We start from the raw sequence: 6906 nt of genomic DNA, 5'->3' as shown, positions 1-6906 counted from the left end.
AAGGATAAAGACCGATTCATTGCAATTGTAAGAGTAGCAAAGATGACATTTTTTGTTCTGCAAAACCGTTGCCATCAGAAAGAGCGGACTGACTGCCAGTTTCTGGAGAGTACTTTGTCTTACGGAAAATAATGGCATTTCAACAGTTGCATTACTTTCTGGCATATGGTCGACTAGGGTATGCAGTGGTTTTTATTGAGAACAACAGAAGAGGCGTACTATTTGATCAAAACCACCCGGACGTCTATTACTAGACATTGATACAGGGCGTGTTCACCTATCACCTTTATGATGGCTTTAACTCTGGTGGGGACGATTTCAGTGAGGTGTATGAACGGATGTGGAGGAACGGCAGCCCATTTCTCCTCAAGAGCCGAAACCAGAGAAGTTAGTGAGGTCGGACGCTGTTGGTTGGGTGATTCGGTAGAGGGGACCAAGCAGCGAGGTCAGTGGTCCCATCGGATTAAGGAAGGATGGGTAAGGAAGTCGGCCGTGCCCTTTCAGAGGAACCATCCCGGCATTTGCCTGAAGCGATTTAGGGAAATTACGGAAAACCTAAATCAGAATGACCGGACGCGGGTTTGAACCGTCGTCCTCCCTAATGTGAGTCCAGTGTGCTGACCACTGCGCCACCTCGCTCGGTTGGAAGCTGGGATCTGGAGCGAAGTAGACGTTCTAATTCATGCCAGAGGTGTTCTGTTCGTTTCATATCTGGTCTCTGGGTAGACCAGTTTATTTCAGGAATGTCATTGTCCACAAACCATTGCCTCACACATATTGCTTTATGACTGGATGCATTCTCATGCTGATATTACCATCATCTCCCAACTGCTGTACGCAGTACACAATATTGTAAAATGTGTTTATATCCTTCTGCGTTAAGCGTTTTCTTGCGCAATAAAGGGCCCGCTCAGTAACCACGAGAAGCGATCCGGTATCGTAACACCACCTTCTCGACTCTTCACTGTTGGGGCTACAACATGATTGCAGGTTACGTGCTCCAGGTGTTCGCCAAACCCAAACTCTTCCATCGGATTGCCACAGGGCACAGCGCCATTCGTCACTCCAGATCACTCGTTTCCAGTCATCCACTGTCCACTGAAGTCGCTCTTCACACCGCCTCAATCGTCGCTTAGCAATGACTACATAAATGTCTGACTTATAAGGAGTTGTTGGACTGTTTTACCCCATTCTTTTTAACTCCCTACCCACAACTGCTTGCTGGACTCACGACTAATTTCTTCCGCTGATTTCATGCGATTTTTTACGAGAACTCTCAACAGTACTTGACGGTCCTTTTTCGTCAGTACCTGAGGTGTACCTGATCTTGATTTAGCTGTCGTTGTTTCACGTCACAGTCACATCGCGAAGAGTCGACGTGAGTTGTTTTAGAAGGACTGAAATGTCTCTCATGGACCTGTTACTCCGATGGCATCCAGTTACTAGCCCACGTTCGAAACCACTGACGTCTCCTGACCCACCCATTGTGCTGTTTCTGCTTCAGTACTAGCGACACAACACTCTCCACGTCCTTTCATTCTGGCTGGTCCGCCTCTCGTGGCATCTAGTGGTCAATTCCCCACTGGATAGTTTTGATTAGCAGTGAATATAAAAAAAATATTTCAAGACCCCCAAGAGCTGCTGGTAAATAAATCTTTATTAACGGCCGATTTCCATCGGCTGATCGTCTTCACGTACCATCACTTTTTGTATAGCTGTCTGTACGTCAACGTTATTACTGCGGCGTCAAATAAATTGGAAAAAAATCATCCTGATTCAATGCCGTGAGTAACAAAAGGCACTTTATAGTCAACAGTAAAAGTCTTTGTTGTAATTTAAGTCAGTGTACGAAGATTTATGAATTATGCCATTGCATTTTACTGTGACTGTACAGGATGAACTTAAACACTTAACTTCCAGAGGGCATTCGTACTGCCGTCTAATGAACGAAATATGAGCCTACAAAGACAAACGAACCGTGGAACTGGACTGGAGAATTTCCAGCAAACAGAAAACAGCATCTTACTCTCAACCGGGAGCAATATTCAGACGTAAAAGTAACTTCGTTTGTACTCGGGAGGAGTGTTAGAGCGCCATTACTTTTCACAGTGTGTATAAATGACCTACGAGGTGCGACAATATAGTAATGAGACTGATTTTCTTTGCAAGATGTGGCAACCCTGCAGGCTTGCGTAGACACAATATCTTTGACCTTCGGCTAGAAGCTGCTTCTAGTCCAAGTGGCACATCGATGCAACAGCTCAGTCGTGAATTGTGCTGTAATAAATTAACACGTGTTTGTGTCTCTCGTCACGGAAATGGAACCGCATAATATTGCGCAACGGTGTGCCATTTCTTTTTGCGTTAAACTGAGTGAAAACGCGACGACAATTTATGGTAAGCTTCAGAAGGCTTTTGGAGAGGAGGTTATGTCAAGTGCTCAAGTTTTTCGTTGGCATAAAATGTTTATTGAAGGCAGAACGAATGCTGAAGATGAAGACCGCACTGGACGACCATCAACGTCACGGACGGATGTCAACTTGGCCAGGGTGTGTGAATCCGTACGATCTGATCGAAGATTGCAGAAGAACTGAACATCAATCGAGACTTCGTAAAAGAGTTCTTCGTGTCCGTTCCAACATTGCTGGTAATTGGATTCTGCATCACGATAATGCTATGTCAGTACAGCAATTTTTAACCTTAAAACAAATTTAAGTACTACCACAGCCACCTTATTCACCAGATATCGCTCCGTGCGACTTTTTTCTTTTTCCAAAAGTCAAAACGGCGGTGAAGGGACATCATTTTCAAACAACACAAGATGTCCAAAAAGCTGTGACGAGGGTCTTGGAAGATATTACAGAAGATGAGTTCCAGAAATGTTACCATCAATGGCAGAAGCGCTGGAAAAAGTCTGTGCAATCAGAAGAGAACTACTTTGAAGGAGACAACACTAAATTGGACTAAAACGGCAAGCAACATTTTTTTCACATCGGCCCCATTACTTTATTGTCGCACCTTGTAGATGATAACGGCAGAAATTCCATATGCTTTCTGCGGATGATGCTGTTCACTACAGAGAAGTAGCAGCACAACAAAATTGTAGCGAAATCCAGGAAGACCTATGAAGGATCGACACTTGGTGCAGAGATAGGCAATGGACGCTCTGCATAAACAAAAGTAACCTATTACGCACAAATAGCTGGAAAAGATAGATAATTATATGATTGCACGACTGCAGAACTCTCATGGGAAGCAGTCACATTCATAAAATATCTAGGAGTATGTGTACATAGCAGCTTAAAGTGGAACGAGCAAATAAAAATAATGACATTTAAGGCAGATGCCAGAGACTCATTGGAAAAACGGATTTTTTGATAGAGAGGGTCCAAAGAAGACTAGCGCGGTTCGTCACAGATTCATTTAGTATTCGCGATAGCGTCACGGAGATGCTCAGCCAACTCCAGTGGCAGATTCAACAAGACAGGCGGTTTGCATCACAGTGAGATCTTACGTTCCTAGAGGAGTCAACTAATGTATTGGTTCCTTTCGATCTCACGAAAAGACCATGGAGGTAAAATCAGATATCCGAGCTGACACCGAGACTCACCAGCAATCGTTCTTCCAGCGAACCATTCGCCACTGGAACAGGAAAAGGGTGACGTGACAGTGGTACAAATAGTACCCTCCGCCACACACTGCAAGCTGTCTTTCGGAGCATAGATGTAAGACGTAGAACGTAGCACTCCTCTTACTTCGTGAACCGTTCAAGATAACGAAACGAAGTTTTCGGCAGCAGGCCTCATAATTTTGTTGCAAGTTTTACCAAGATTATTATACCCTCGTAAAATTTACGATTGCAGTAAGGTATAAAACAGAACTTTTGTACTTAATTTGACACGTACCGCATTATTGGATATCTAATATCTACATATACAGCTATATAATTACTTTGGAATTCACAATTAGTGCCTGGCGGAATGTGCATTGAATCACCTTTAAGCTACTTTCTAGCGTTCTTCTACGAAAAAGCGCGCGGGAAAAACGAACACTTAAGTCATTCCGTTCGAGCTCTGATTTCTCTTGTTTTAGTATGATGATGATGTCTCCCTCTGTAGATGGGCGCCAAGAAGTATTTTCACACTTTTGTAATTTCAGGAGAAGGTCCTGCCACAACGAAAGACACCTCTGTTTGAACGACTGTCATTGCGGTTCCCGTATTGTATCCGTGGCGCACTCTCCCCAAAACGTCCTCCAATTCAATATGTTACAGTTTCTAAATGTTCTGCCAATAAAATCACATTCTTTGGTTTGCTTTCCCCACAATATTATCTATGTGATCATTCCAATTTAAGTCATTCGTAATTACAATCCCTAAGTATTTAGTTGAGCTTGCAACCTTTAGATTTGTGTGATTTATTCTATAGCTAACATTTAGATGATTGTTTTTAGCGCTCGTGTGGATGACTTCATACTTCTCATGATTTAAATTCCCACTTTTTGCACCATAGAGATATCTTGTCTAAATCATTATGAAATTCGTTTTGATCGTCTAATGACATTACAAGAGCGTAAATGACAACATCATCTGCAAACAATCTTATAGGACAGCTCAGTTTGTGTCTTAAATTGTTTATATGGGCCAGGGACAACACAGGGCTCATAACACTTCCTTGGGGAAATCCAGATATTACTTTTGTTTTATTCGATGGCCTTCCGCCAGTTGTTACGAACTGTGACCTTTTTGACAGGAAATCATGAATACTGTCACGCAATTTGAGACGAATTTAATTAGAAGTCGCTTGTAATTAACTAATTTTTAACCTATAGATTATGACTTCCTTTGAACGAAACTTTACGATAGTCCAAACCAGTGTAACATTTATCCTCTTTAGTGTTCAAGGGTTAATCCACTGAACTGTTGTATCAGCCGAGATACTGAAATTGAAATGAGTGAGGATTTTCTTTCTTTTTTTTTTTTTTAAAAAGCCAATAAAGAGGTGTGTTTTAATTAACTGCATTCGAAACTTCATGGAAACTTGTGTACAATGAGACAACGCTTGTTAAGTGCTGAAGTTGAAAGTTTTCGCAAAAGTATCCGAGAAACGAGTTAGAACTGAAAGACAAAGCGGGCGGGATCACCGAGTGCTGTGTAAAAACCACCGACTGCAACTCTTGTGCCAGATTTTGTCCTTATATGCAGCAAGAAGGTAGACCCGTACCACAAAGATTAAACGTAACTCCTCTTGGGCCGATCATGTAGACCAAAGATACAAGATACTGTAACTGGAACTACTGTGTATAGTAACTTCTGGCACACCGAAAGTGTTTAGGAAAACTATTTCAAACGTCTAAGTGAACAATGTTTACGTTAAAAAATAAATGGTCGGCAGTCTTGATAAAACGATGGAGCTTGGCCCGAGAGCCTCACGTCTACGTACTCCGCAAGCCACCACACGGAGCGTGGCGGAGGGTTCTTTCCCGTTCCGCTTGCAAATGGAGCGATGGTAGAACGACTTTCTATATGGCCCTGCACGAGCCCTAATTTCTCTTATCGTGTCTTCGCAGTCACCACGCAAAATGTACGAGCACGTTAACGACAGTAGAATCGGTCTGCAGTCAGCCACAAATACCCGTTCTCTAAATTGCCTCTATAATATTTCGTGGAAGGAGCGTTGACTTCGCTCCAGGTATTATTTGAGTTCACGGAGCATTTCCGTAATACTCGCGTCTTAATCGATGCTGCCGGTATCAAATATAGCAACTCGCCTCTGAATTGCTTCGATGTCTTCCTCTGATCCGATCTGGTAGTGATTGCAAACACTAAAGTGCTACTCGACAATGCAGTTTTCTGTACGCTGTAAACTGTCCTATAATTCTCCCAATAAATCGAAGTCGACTTCTCGCTTTCTCCACCTTTCGTGAACGTTCCATTTCATAACGCTTTGCAGCGCCTCTTCTAGAAATTTAACCGGCGTGATTGTCTCAAGTAAGAAACCACTAATGCTGAATTCCAATATTAAAGGACTGTTTTTCATACAAATCTGTACTGACTTATATTTTTCTGTGTTTAGAGAAAGGTGTCTCTCATAATACCAAAAAAACATTTTTTTTCCAAGTCATTTTATATCCTCGTACAGTCACTCAAAGCCGACACTGCAGCGTCATCAGCCAACGGCCGCAGATCGCTGCTTACCCTGTACTTCCGATTGTCAATGTATACAGAGAACCAGAGAGGTCTTATCACAGTTCCCTGGGGCACTGCTAACGAAATTCTCGTCTCTGATGAATTCTCGCCGACAAGGACAGTGTATTGCGTTCTGGTTTTTTAATAAGTCTTCGAATCACTCAGATATCTCGGAACCTATTCCGTATCCTCGTGCTTTCGTTAACAGTATGCAGTGTGGCACAATGTGAGAAAAGGGCACTCTGAGTTTCGCACGAACGACGGTTTCTAAATCCGTGCTGACTTGGGACAGAAGCTTTTCTGTGTCAAGGAAATTTGTCATATCCGAACTTGGAATATGCCAACGGCCTTGCCGGTTCCCGTCAGATCACCGAAGTTAAGCGCTGTCGGGCTGGCTAGCACTTGGATAGGTAACCATCCGGTCTGCCGAGCGCTGTTGGCAAGCGAGGTGCACTCAGCCCGTGTCAGGCACACTGAGGAGCTACTTGATTGAAAAGTAGCGGCTCCGGTCTCGGAAACTGACATATGGCCGGGAGAGCGGTGTGCTGACCACATGCCGCTCCGTATCCGCATCCATGACCCCTATGAGCTAAGGATGACACGGCGATCGGTTGGCAGCGTGGGGCCTTCATGGCCTGTTCGGGAGAACTTGGAATATACTCAATAATTCTGTAGCAAACCGATGTTTTCACTCTTCACACAAGCAAAACCGATTCCGG

This window comes from Schistocerca nitens, chromosome 9 (genome assembly GCF_023898315.1).
Source record: "Schistocerca nitens isolate TAMUIC-IGC-003100 chromosome 9, iqSchNite1.1, whole genome shotgun sequence".
NCBI lineage: Eukaryota > Metazoa > Arthropoda > Insecta > Orthoptera > Acrididae > Schistocerca > Schistocerca nitens.
The sequence above is the reverse complement of the archived record's forward strand: the minus strand, read 5'-3'. Positions refer to the sequence as shown.